This window comes from Patella vulgata, chromosome 7 (genome assembly GCF_932274485.2).
Source record: "Patella vulgata chromosome 7, xgPatVulg1.2, whole genome shotgun sequence".
Taxonomy (NCBI): domain Eukaryota; kingdom Metazoa; phylum Mollusca; class Gastropoda; family Patellidae; genus Patella; species Patella vulgata.
The window spans coordinates 67,073,385-67,088,445 of record NC_065885.2 but is presented as its reverse complement, the minus strand read 5'-3'; positions in this window follow the sequence as shown (position 1 = coordinate 67,088,445).

The window sequence follows — 15,061 nt, the reverse complement described above, 5'->3', positions numbered from 1 at the left end:
CTCTGGAGAATGTGTTAAATCCCTTCATTGTAAGGTTTCAGATAACGTCTATAGCATGTGTTTTATTTCCCTCCTTGAACGTTACAGATATCATCTAGTGCAGGTGTTAAAATCCCCTCGGTAAACGTTCCCTGTAACGTCTAAAGCACGTGCTAATTTCTAACCGCAATACGTTACATATAACGTCTACAGCATTTGTGAAATTCCTCTCCTTAAACGTTCCCGTTAACGTCTACAGCATGCGTGAAATCCCCCTCCATAAACGTTCTCGATAACGTCTATAGCATGTGTTAAATACCCCCTCCCCCCAACATTACCGATAACGTCAATAGCACGTCTTTAATCCCAACCCTAAAACGTTACCGATAACGTCCATAGCAGGTGTTCAATTCTCCCTCTAAAACGTTCTCTATAACGTCAATAGCATATGCTAAATCCCCACCCTAATACGTTACCGATAACGTATATAGCAGGTTTTCAATTCTCCCCCGGAAACGTTCTCTATAACGTCTATAGCATGCATTAGATTATTCGCCCTAAACGTTACAGATAATGTGTAACTCAAGTATAACCTGTAATATCATTTCTTCAAAGGTCAGCTTAATTCTATCATCAAAAATATGAATATTAACCAGAATTTTTTTTTAAAATAAATTTAATAAGTAATGATAACAATAAATTAAAAAGTATAGGCCTAAATCAATATCATAGAAATCATATATCAATATCACAGAAACATTAAATAATCCTACAGTAATCAGAATCACAGAATCAGTATATAATCATATAGTAACACAGAATCAGTATATTATCATACAGTATCAGTGCATCACAGCATCAATGTATAATCAATCCTACAGTATCACAGAATCAGTATACCTGTATAATCAGTATTATAATCATGCAGTATAAGTATTACAATTATATAGTATCAGTATTAAAATCATATAGTATCACAGTCTCACAGAATCAGTATATTATCATAAAGTATCACAGAATCAGTACATTATCATACAGTATCAGTATATAATCACAAAGTATCACAGAATCAGTATATTATCATACAGTATCACAGTATCGGTATATAATCAAAGTTTCACAGAATCAGTATATTATCAGACAGTATCACAGAATCAGTATATTATCATAGTATCTCTCTAATCACTATCTTATCATACAGTACCACAGTATAACTACAAGTGTATTATCATATTTTATCACAGAATTTTATTATAGTCATACAGTATCACACAAATTGGAATCACAGAATCAGTATATAATCATACAGTATCACAGTAATCAGAACCACAGAACCAGTATATTATCAACTAGTATCACAGAATCAGTACATATAATCATATACATGTATCACAGAACCAGTATATAATCATGCAGTATCAAAGTAATCAGAATCACAAAATCTGTATACAATCATATATCACAGTATCAGAACCACAAAATCAGTATATTATTATACAGTATCACAGAATCAGTATATATATTGTCATACAGTATCACAGAATCATTTTATATATTGTCATACAGTATCACAGAATCATTTTATATATACTATTCAAAAAAAGTAGGGGATATTTGATTTTGGGGGCATAATACTAAAATATGCAAATGACTACGAAAAAAGTCACTATAGAACCTAACAGAAGAAACATTTCCAGTTACATGTGACGCCCAAACGCACCAATAGCTACCGCATGGAATGCAGGTGATGCTTGGGATCATCATGGGGGTCCAACCCAAGATTTGCACGACTCTGACTTTGAATGTTACAGTCATTGTGGCATTGAATTCCAGGGTGGAAACATCAGTTTAATTGTTTTAGTGACCAGAAAACAAATTTTGATATGCGTCGGCTTACCCAAAATGAAAGGTTACGTGCCCTTGGCATGCTACAGATCGGCACAACACAGGCGGTTGTGGCGCGGACGATGAATGTTTCTCAGTCTGTCATAAGCAGGCTATGGTCCAGATACCGTGATACACAATCTGTACAGGACAGACCACGCTCAGGTTGACCAAGGGCGACAACTCAAGCCCAGGATCGATTTATCCTTACCTTGGCCTTGAGAAATCGTGTCATCACAGCAAATCAGATCAGCGCTCGTCTTCAAACAGACACTGGTGTGAGAGTGAGTGGCCAGACGATTCGGAATCGACTGCATAGGGGTCACCTTCGCGCCCGACGTCCTCGCGTGATCCCTTGTTTGAGAGATCATCACATTCAGACAAGACGTCGTTGGTGTAGGGATCGTCAACACTGGGATAATTGACGCTGGAGAAATGTCAAGGTTCACTGTTGATTTTTTGGACAGACGTAGGAGGGTGTGGCGTCGTCGAAACGAGCGCTTCCAAGACGTTAACGTCATCAGACATGATCGATTTGGGGGTGGTTCTGTTATGGTGTGGGGAGGCATCACTGTTGCTGGAAGAACGGCTTTACATGTTGTTGCAGGGCGTGTTACAGGCCAGTACTACCGGGACAACATCTTGGCAGTCCATGTTGTGCCGTTCGCACGACGTCATGGCCGCCGTTTCATCTTCCAGGATGACAACGCAAGATGTCACAGGGCCAGGATCGTTACAGGTTACCTCCAACAACAGAACATCACCACATTACCTTGGCCAGCACTGAGTCCCGACCTCTCCCCCATCAAGCACGTCAACGTCAACAACGTCCTGCCAATGTCCAAGAACTTGCTGCTGCGTTGCAACAGGAATGGGACAATCTGGACCAAAATGACCTTAGACGTCTCATTAGGAGTATGCCACGTCGGATCAATGCTTGTTTGGCAAACAGAGGAGGATTTACCCGTTACTGACTTGGTTGTGATGCTGTGGTAACTTTGCTGTTTGACCCCGGGTATCATTTTACCCTTATAATGGTCAGTCTGTGCCTTACTTAGTCTAACGATCATTTGGAATAAATCGATGAATGTGAACTTCATTTCATTTTGTCATTTGTTTCTTCGTCAGTTTCATTAGGTGACTTTAATAACACTTAAAAATCAAATATCCCCTACTTTTTTTGAATAGTATATATTAATAACGTTCAAAGAATTATAAGTTAAAACGTTACATACTTTATTTTATAAGAAATAGTTTACTAATGTGCACAGGAGGTCTGATTAGGCTTAGAAAATAACTTTGTATCAGATGGTTCATTTGGTGTTCTTGACATAGCTTATTTGAACGTTAGTAAAGTAAACGTCAATAGATTAATACCAATTAATGTTTAGTAACTTCTCACAGTTTCAACGACGAAACGTCAAATAAAACGCGCTTGAAACATTAATCATAAGCCTAAATGCAGTTATTGTCAGTAAAATATTTAAAAAAAACCATCTAATTATAAAACGTTTTACGAACATTTTTGGACGGTTTTTTTGTTCGTTTAATTTAAACGTTTATTATATTAGGAACATGGAATGTAATCCAATATAATCAATATAATGTCACGAACATAATATATACTTATAACGTTCAAAGAGCCATAAGTTAAAACGGTACAAATATACACTAGAAGAACATAGTTTACTAACGTTTGCAGGTTGTCTGACCAGGCTTGAGATAAAACGTTAAACCAGACAGTTCATTTGACGTTCTTGGAACAATTAATCTGAACGTTTCTAAAGTAAACGTCACTAGAAGGATATTAATTAATGTTTAGTAACGTCTCGCATTAATCTAAAGTCTTTATGCAACGATTGTCTAATGTAACATCAAAAAAGCATTGGAGGGTTATTTCTGTTCGTTTAATTTAAACTTTTTGGAATAGGAACACGGAACGTTTCAAAGTAAGTATAAAATCTAATATCAATATTACGTCTAGGAAATTACGTTTTATCAGATGGTTCATCCGAAGTTCTTAGAACATCAAATCTTAACGTTTTAAAAGTAAACGTCACTAATGTTTAGTAACGTTTTACAGTATCAATGACGTAACGTCAAAGAGAAGAAAATAGTTTACTAACGTTTACAGGCTGACCATGCTTAGGAAATAACATGTTAACAGATGGTTCGACGTTCTTGGAACAACTAATCTGAATGTTGCAAAAGTAAACGTTACTAGAACGATATTAATTACTGTTTAGTAACGTCTCACAGTCTCAACAATTTAACGTCTAATAAAACGCGTTTGAAACATTATTCTAAACTTTAAATGAAAATTGGGGGTGGGAGGGGGGTATTTTTATTTGTTTAGTTAAACGGTTTTAGATTAGGAAAACGGAACGTTTTAAAAAGTAAGATCCAATATAATTATTATAATTCGGAAATAATTCGGGATTATATGTTCAATCTTATTTACATTAGAAGAAACTAGTTTACTAACGTTTACAGACTGTCCGAACAGACTTAGGAAATAAGGCCGTATCTGATGGTTCCTTTGACGTTCTTGGCATAAGTAATCTGAACATTTCTAATGTAAATGTTCATAGAACAAGTTTAATTATTGTAAAATAACGCCCACAGTATCACCGATGTAATTCCAAATAAAACGAGGCTGAAACATAAATTTAATGTTTCAATGGAACATTTGTCAATGAAACATTACAAAAACATCTCAAATAACATTAGGTCATTGTCCAATTACAGGAGAAAGATGTAAAATAAAAATAGAACGTTTTACGAACTTTATTGGAGATTATTTTTGTTCTTTTAATTTAAACATTTTTAGATTAGGAAAACAGAACATTTTGAAAACTCGAATCCAATACAATCAATATAACGTTACAAACAAATATATAAATAACGTTCAAAGAATCATAAGTTAAAACGCTACAAAAGTTAGAAAAACATACATTAGTTTACTGGCGTTAACAGGCTGTTTGACCAGTTTTGTGAAATAACCTTGAATCAGATGGTTCATTTGACGTTCTTGGAACAATTAATCTGGATGTTTCTAAGGTAAATGTCAATAGAATTACAGGAAAACGATGTAACATGGAAATATAACGTTTTTACGAACTTTATTGAGGGTTATTGTTTTTGTTTAATTTCAACGTTTTTCGATTAGGAAACCGAACGTTTTAAAAACCAAAATCCAATATAACCAATAGTACGTACGTTACAAACAAATATATTAATAAAGTTCAAACAATCCTAAGTTAAAACGCTACTATAGTTACGTTAGAAGAACATAATTTACTGACGTTTACACGTTGTTTGATCAGGCTTGTGAAATAACGTTGAATCAGGTGGTTTAGTTGACTTTCTTGGAACAACTAATCTGAACGTTTCTAATGTAAACGCCACTAGAACGATATTAATGAATGTTGTGTAACGTTTCACAGTATCAAGGATATAAAGTCATAATAAAACGAGGTTGAAACATTAATCTAATGTTTTAATGCAACGTTTGCGAATTTTATTGCAAGGTTGTTTTTATTTTCGTTTAATTTCAACGTTTTAGGAAAACAGAACGTTTTAAAAACTAAAATCCAATAATCAATATAACGTCACAAACAAATCTATTAATAACGTTCAAAGAATCATAAGCTAAGCGCTACGAAAGTTATGTTAAACGATCATAGTTTACTGACGTTTACAGGTTGTCTGACCAGGCTTAGGAAATAACGTTGAATCAGATGGTTCATTTGACGTTCTCGGAACAACTAATCCCAACGTTTCTGAAGTAAAACTCGCTAGAACGATAATAATTACATGTAATTCTAACGTCTCACAGTATCAAGGATATTATGTAAAAAAACCGGTTTGAAATATTGATCAAATGTTTTAATGCAACGTTTGCTAATGAGTTAAGATGTAAAGAATATGTAAAATAGAAATACAACGTTTTACGAACTTTATTGGAAGGGTTTATTTTTTGTTTAATTTTAACGTTTTTAGATTAGGAAAACAGAACGTTTTAAAAACTGAAATTAATATAACGTCACAAACAGATATATTACTAACCTTCAAAGAATCATAAGTTAAAACGCCAATATAGGTATGTTAGAAGAACATAATTTACTGACGTTTACAGGTTGTCTGACCAGGCTTGGGAAATAACGGTGCTGCAGGTGGTTCAGTTGACGTTCGTGGAACAACTAATCTGAACGTTTCTAAAATAAACGTCACTAGAACGATATTAATTAATGTTTAGTAACGTTTCACAGTATCAACGATGTAACGTCATAAAAAACGGAGTTGGAACATTAATCTAATGTTTCAATGCAACTTTTGCTAATGATGTAAGATGTAAAGCATATGTAAAATAGAAGTACAACGTTTTACGAACTTTATTGGAAGGGTTTATTTTTCGTTTAATTTTAACGTTTTTAGATTAGAAAAACAACGTTTTAAAAACTGAAATTAATATAACGTCACAAACATATATATTACTAACGTTCAAAGAATCATAAGTTAAAACGCAACAATAGTTACGTTAGAAGAACATAATTTACTGACGTTTACAGGTTGCCTGACCAGGCTTGGGAAATAGCGTTGATTCGGGTGGTTCAGTCGACGTTCTTGGAACAACTAATCTGAACGTTTCTTAAGTAAATGTCACTAGAACGATATTAATTAATGTTTAGTAACATTTCACAGTATCAACGATATAACGTCATAAAAAACGGAGTTGGAACATTTATCTAATGTTTTAATGCAACATTTGCTAATGATGTAAGATGTAAAGAATATGTAAAATAGAAATACAACGTTTTACGAACTTTATTGGAAGGGTTTATTTTTCGTTTAATTTTAACGTTTTTAAATTAGGAAAACAGAACGTTTTAAAAACTGAAATCAATATAACGTCACAAACAAATATATTACTAACGTTCAAAGAATCATAAGGTAAACGCTACAATAGTTACGTTAGAAGAAAATAATTTACTGACGTTTACAGGTTGTCTGATCAGGCTTGGGAAATAACGTTGATTCAGGTGGTTCAGTTGACGTTCTTGGAACAATTAATCTGAACGTTTCTTAAGTAAACGTCACTAGAACGATATTAATTAATGTTTAGTAACGTCTCACAGTATCAGCGATATAACGTCATAAAAAACAGAGTTGAAACATTAATCTAATGTTTTAATGCAATGTTTGCCGATGAAACATTATAAAAACATTCAAAATAACGTTCGGTCATTGCTGAATGAAAGTAAAATTAAAACGTCAAAAGATAACATTCTGGCGATGTTTCTGGAACGTTTATAAAAAGTACAGTCTATCTCTGAACCCTTTTCGAACGTTTGGAGAACGTGCTTAAAAAAACATTCTGACCGCAACCATATTAGAACCAATTACGAATGTTACCAAAACGTTTTGTGTTTGCTGGGACGTTCTTCCATAAGTAGGCCTATGCGTTATTATAATATAGTATATTGTCCTGCCCAGTCACTAAATGACTGTAAAGATTGTTAAAGTTATTATTAAAATTATATGTTGTGTTGTACATGACCTGGTTGGTTTACGCCCTCTAAACAAATACGACAAATACGATATTTAATCAGATACGTTCAACAACCATTGAATTATAGAGTAAATATGTTTTGAGTCGACCATTACACATGAAACAAGATCTGATACTTGATAAATATACGAGAGAGAGAGAGAGAGAGAGAGAGAGAGAGAGACTGGGTCATTTCAGGACTAACACATTAGTAGTGGGAGGAAACCAGAGGACCCTGAGAAAACCCACGAGGTTGGACAGGCCACCCCTCACGCACAACCGAGGAATCGACACCATGCCAGTTGACTCAATGACAGACCTGATGATACAGCGGGCACGTGCTAGCCATTTGGCCATCCAACCCCGACCCCATCCGAACGACTAAAACAATAAATGAGGGTTAACAGCTCGAATAGTTTCATATAATTTCACATCACTATTTAAAACAAATGTGAAATAAATATCATCTTACCTGGTGAGATCGTCTGTGTTGAATCCTTTAAACGATGACAATGTACTAGTTCGCTCCAACCAAGCTTATATATATATTGACAAGTGTATGTTTACTTATGATTCACCTCGAATATTTTTGCAAGTCATGTTGCTGGTGTGCTATTTGAGCCACTTTCATCGTCCCTCGACGCACGACGCAATTTAATTGGATTTAATCGGGAAGGTACGTCACGCGCCGATGATTTCCGTTTTTGAAGAACATTCTGGTCACTCGGCCAGGTTTATAAAAATTCGTTGTGGAACATTCAGGTCACTCCGTTTTATTTACGGTGTTTAGCAGTGGTAGGAATCCATAGGAACTACACATCAAAATATAATTCGATTTACAGAAATGGCTGACACTTTATATTATGAAAATTAGCAGCCTCTTCAACCACCTTCAGTTTTTTCAGGTCAAGGTTGTACACACCTTTATTCACAAGTTGTCGTGTCTTATCATAATGTTCGTTTATCATAGAGCTGCAATGTTTATTTTTATTTTTACACCACGTGGTGAGGTGTTCCTTTTTTTATTGTATTACAGAATTCAAACAATACCCACATTACATTTGTTTTAAATGGTTCGCACATTTGTTTTATATCTTGTTGCATGTTGAGTACCGTGTTATTAACCGCTGCACAATAAGCTTGACGATTTACTATATTTTTATCATCTTTATAATATTTGTCGTGTAATGTCACATGGAAATCAGGTGTTAAATCAGGAGAAGTTAATTCGTGACCTGGGATCAGATGAAGTTTGTTGTATTTCTGTAAATCTACATTTCCAATACCAATATGCCAATCATATCTCTCCTTTTCAAAATAAAATGCATACGCCATAATAATATTTACTGGACTCATAATTCTCGATTCATATGATCCTACTTGAATATAAGCCTCTTCTATTGTTGAAACGTTCAAATATTCTAAGATGTAATTCCTACAATTGGCTATTGTGTCTCTCCAGATATACACAGGAAAAAGGGTCATAAAATCTGACGGCATGCGCTTCCCGATCATTTGTTCAGTAAATCTGTCCCAACTTCTTATCAAAGGATACTGAAATGTGTCCATTCCTTTTACGCGCAGTTTTTTTTCCATTAAGAATATTTTCAGGTGTCACTGGAGTAGTAAATTTAGCATCAGTATCTGTCCAAGCTACTATCGGTGTTGAAATGAATGTGTCCATAATAAAACTAGAATATAGTTGACGATTGTATCGATGTGGTCTACTTTTCACTACAGTTAAAACACGTTTGTTTTTAGGCAGAGGTTCGTAGTAAAAATTCATATTTATTCCTAGTTGTTCCTGATATGTTTGAAGATTCTCTGCGAATTTGTGATCATCTTGGGATTCTTTGTCCAGTATCAGTCCAAGATGTCCTAGCTGACCAGACCAATACAGAGTCAGACTTCTCAACATCGTACAATAAAAATAATTTAATAGACGCGACACAGTACTAGACATCCTAACTGTTAATGTCATATCCGGAACGTCTTTAAAATGAGATACCGTCTTACGACTAGTTGTTGGCTGTATGTTAGACATACGCTTATATACAGGAGCTGCGTGACCCATAGTATCCGCGTGAACTGCTGGACGAATATAGGACATATAATAATGCATGCCTATAACACATACAGCTAAGAAAATGGCTACAACAACATATAATTTATTCCTCTTCATCTTACCCTGAAAAAGATACCAAACAGTGAGATAATTGTTATTTTCTAAAACTACATAGTAATAATAACTAAACCTATGATTCACTAATGTCGGGTTTCATCGGTTAAATTTAACCTTTAAATGATGTAACTATCCGTATCCATGGCAACAGTCCAGAGAACACATGAAAGACAGACCCGACATCCGGCGTTGATTTAATTCCAAGTATAGGATATAACCTGAGTATATAACGTCGTCTTGTCAACAAAACGCTTCGGTCCGAGGTCCCGAGACATCTTCCCATCTCTCACTTCGGTTATCTTGTGCCAAACATCGGATTATTATTTTCATCATAATCTTAATCGATATCCAACTATCCGGCTCCCCCAACTGTCCAGTTATCAGTGGATATAAATGTAAATTGACCAATCAATTGTGACACTCTGGGGACACGTAATCTATGTCCCGATAGTCAAATCTTCAATGTCACACTGTCGTGTGTCTGAGTAGGACTTTACTCTGTGATCAACAAGATTTCAAACTTCTGTATGTTGGATGTATGTTTATATGTTACAATGATATATTCTACAACATCAATTACAGCAATTGTTCTTTACGTGAAATGAAATAAAATACAATGGGGTTTAACGTCCTACTGTTCTGCTCCTATGCTGGGCTAATGAAGACGGGCATGTGCCATACAGTGTGCTATGAGGGAAAGTATGCCCGGGTAGCGGCACTATCGCCTACTCTCATATCGAATTCCAACTGCCAAGAGATCTGTTACGTGCATTCCAATGTATACACGGGACCTCAGTTTTTCGTCTCATCCAAAGGACTAGACAGCTGTCCTTGTCGGGTCCTCCGTCCTGCATCACTGACAAGCGGGAACCACGCCGGAAAATCTGGATGAACTTTCTCGGCCAATGCAGGGATCTAACACCCGGCCTCCAGGCTAGCGAGCCGGCATCTTACCCACTTAGCCACGTGCTCCCCTTGTTCTTGACGTATTTAAACGGTAATCATGATCAAAACCTACTATGGTGTCTACCCTGGTTATTTCGCCCATCCATCTCCAGGGGAAAACGCGCTGGTCTAATTTATATCAAAAGGTTAGGGGCGTTAACTATCAGGGCGGATCCTTGACCATATTTGGGTAAATGTTTCATTAGAGCACGCATCTAATCTGTACTCCAGAGACCTCTGACCTGATATCTGAACATTAACGTAATAGGACATCATTTTTAACGAACCATGTCACAACAATAGCAGGAACCGTGAGTCAGTCTAAGAAAGGTGAAGGCATCCTGCAAGGGTAGCCTACGTAGTATCACACAGTTAACGAACTGTGACACAACAGTACCCTATTCCAGAAATAACTGGTAGCAGGAACCGTGAGTCAGTCTAAGAAAGGTGAAGGCATCCTGCAAGGGTAGCCTGCGTAGCATCACACAATCAGTCGACCAGAAACCACCCACACATGGTAATAGGTAATAGCAAGATGTCATTTTATATCTAAAAATAATTTTGTTCAAATAAAGGCTGTAATCTTATTGATTATCTATTACGTCATGCCAAACATTTATCACTTATTAAATACTTTCAACCTGGCTATTTCAACTAATTCTCTGATAATTCACCCATAATATTTAACGTATTTAATCCAACAAATAAAACAAAAACAGTACATGATAACAATAAAGAAAATAGAATGTGAACAAAGAGCGGAAACAAGCAATAAAATTAACTGGGGTAAAGTGAATATTGATGAGAGAAACCAAGACATTTAATGAGCTCTTGCTTTGTGGTCAACACTACTCAGGACAGCGTTGACACATGTGTCGAAGGCTTTTTCCAAAAGTCTATCTGATCTGATATCGATATATATAGAAAAGGGCCCCGTAAAAAAAACTAAGAATGGTCTATTTCAATGGGAAGTTTTATCGCCGTTATTATTTTCGTTTTATATTAATGATTGTGAATCTCGTCTTTTAGCCGATAATTCTGAGTCTATTGATATCCAGACATTCAATTTATTTTTACATATGTACGCAGACGATAACGTAGTTCTTTCAGAAACTCTACAAGGCCTTCAAGATATTCTGAATTCAATATGTCGATACACACAGCAATGAGATTTGTAAATTAATACTAAAAAGACTAAGATTATTTTTACATAATATTCAACAGTCGTGGTTTATAGTTGTGGGCTGGAGATACAATCAGTATAGCTAATGTTATGTGTAGACTGGTGAAGTATCATGTATAGTCCGGCCCGTAGCCAGAGGGGGGCAAGGGGGGGGGGGGCAATGCCCCAACCCCCCCGAAAAAAAAATTGCCGATCATAGCTCTAAAATACCTACTGTAGAATGTGCCGGGTGTGCCCCCCCCCCCACCCTAAAAACTTCACTGCCCCTCCGAAGCTAGCAAGCTGGCTACGGGCCTGTGTATATTGGTCAATTTAGATAAACCGTTGACCACTAGTTTCGTTTACAAATAATGTATTATAATAATTGACCACTATACATACTGATTATATCTCCACATCAAAGCTATAAACTACGACAGCTGAATATTATGTAACAATATATTGAGAGAAATAAACAATTATGTACATTGTGTAATTTTGAAGATATTGAAGATGAGTACCATTTTGCCTTAATTTGCCGAGTTTATATAAAACTCTGAGATAAAAAAAATATTATTATTCGAACCCTAGTGTTTTTAAATTGTTTAATCTTTTATGTACCAAAAATGTATCTGAACTTGTAAACATTAGTTGGTTTTTATATTTTTCTAATAAAACGGAATAGTAACAGTTAATATACCGTCAGTCTACTCTCCATATCACGATTCTTGTTTGTAATAGCGTGTTTATATAATATTAGTATATATGGATATTTGTATATACATAAATAAATAAAAAAATAATAAATACGTCAAGGTAAAAAATTATCTACTTTACTTCATATCTAACATACATATAGGCGTCTTCGGAATATTGTATATCGTACATATTTTTGTTTTCCCAGATGAGTCTGTAACTCAAGGGTAATGAAACTTAACTATATAGCCTATATAAATTATAAACATTTAAAGATGGGTTCCCGCGTACAAACTGGGTGATTTAATGGTATATATGGACCAAAAACATATTCAAACTAATTAATTTGTCATAATTATGCTTCAAATCCTTCTCAAACATTGTATTGCGAAGGAATGTCCTGCTATTAAAATTCGATCAAACCAGGTCATGTTTACGTCACGCCTTGGGAGTCAGAGGAGAATTCATTACATACATAAGACGATGGTGTCTTTAATCGCTTACTATTTATTACAAATATCGAATCCTAATTAAATTCTCGGATTATCCACTACCCGTGTCTTTTTCCGTCATTTTTATCTCAGAAAGTATTGTACGTCTAACTCTTCATAAAGTTTATCAACTTGTACATCAAGCCCTCAATGTTCGCTTGTGACCTTTGACATCATGCGTGCAGAAGTTCCTAATCGTCGGGCTGTTGATTAGGGAAACCCTTACATTTTTGTCCTGTATAAGCTCCATGAGTGTTTTTCGGGGAATCCAGTATTTTTCTAGTAAGATTGGATATCTCTACTTTCCATATATACCAAAATTGCCATACTTTTATTGGAAATAACCACCCGATAAATACTTTTCTGGGAACCCATCTTTAATTTACCTGAAATAAAATACAGGAACACTGTTAGGGGTTAATGTATAGGTCGTGTTTAATGTCCAAGGTAAATTGAATGATCTACTCTCTTGTTGTTTATTACAACTATGCTCAAGGATGTTTTTATATTTAACGTTGTTGTTGTTGTTTATTACAGATTTAACGTCCAATACAATACATATGATATGATGGACAGGTTGATTTAATTAAATTATTTACACTTGGATATCAAAAGTTTCTTAAAACACACTTATAAGTTCGCTGTTGTATGAAGAGAGGGCGGGTCATCTTCTCCCTTTGTCATAATAAAGTTAAAACAGGAGGTCCAGCTGACTGATGTTTGGCGTCATCAGAGCGGATAGAAAAAAAAAGCCCGGTAAGGGAAAAAAGAATCCGCTGGCTTTATGTGGAAAAGCGAAGTGCTCGCAGTAAAACCCACATAGCTGGACCCGTAGATTATTTACATATTAAAAGTGTTCGTCCAATAAGTTCCATGTTGTTAAAAATTAACTAAAAGTTCAAGACTTCAAAGTTTAAAAGTTGTAAGCATTCCATTAGAGTTTTCCTTGCGTATGGCTTTCCACAGAGCCGAGTAACCAGAATGTTCTCCATGGACATGACGCATGACGCATCTTGGCAATTAAAGCCAATTGTAACATTGATGGGTAATCTTCCTTTGTTGTTTTCGTTGAATAAGCAGATTGTTTTCCCTCTAGTAGATTGGGTGGAGCTTAAAGGAGCTAAATCGCTAACATTTGGGACCTAGAAATTCACAAAAGTGGGTCGCAACGCATATAATACTGTAATATGAATGTATATAAACTGATTTACATTTAATGGTTTCCGTTTTAACTCCAATTTCAAATCAGTTATGTTCGGCGAAATAAGTCAGCAATCTCAATCGAGTGCAAATTTCTAGCGTCTAGTTATTCTAGTCTACATAACTCCATTTGATTTGGTGCAATGTGTCTAGCCTCGTCCCTCGAGTCTCTCAATACAACTGGGGCTGAAGCGCATTATGGTACACGATTCGTGTGCCAAAGTTAAAAAAATTATTTTATCTTAAATATCGGATATCAGAGGCTCATCTTTTCCCGGTAAGTTTACATCATCAATGTTGATTTAAATTGACCAATAATTCGTGTTTTCGATGTCGAAGATTTTGGAGGATTTTAAGTTACGGACTTAGCTCCTTTAACCGTGTAATAACTAGACATGTTCAATGTTATTGAACACTTTTACTGGTTTACACTAGTTTTAGTAGAAATCATATAGAGAAGTGGGGTGGGTTTTCTGTGCAATAACAACAAGCATGTTGAGCAGTTGTCAATGTTACAAGTCATTTATAGCACACTTCATTCGTTAACAGGTCGGGTGTTCGATCCCTGCATTGGCCGAGAAAGTTCATCCAGATTTTCCGGCGTGGTTCCCCCTTGTCAGTGATGCAGGACGGAGGGCCTGACAAGGACAGCTGTCTAGTCATTCGGATGAGACGAAAAACCGAGGTCCCGTGTACACATTGGCGTGCACGTAAAAGATCCCTTGACAGTTGGAATTCGATATAAGAGTAGGCCGTAGTGCCGCTGTCCGGGCAAAATTACCCTCATAGCACACTGTATGGCGTATGCCCGTCTTCATTAGCCCAGTTCGGAGCAAAACAGTAGGACGTTAAACCCCATTTCATTTCATTCCTTAACAGGTTTAACCCCTCGGCCTTCGGCCTCTGGTTAAACCGTGCTATAAATATAACTTAAACATGATTATTGTCTTCAATAACACCTTAATAGCCTC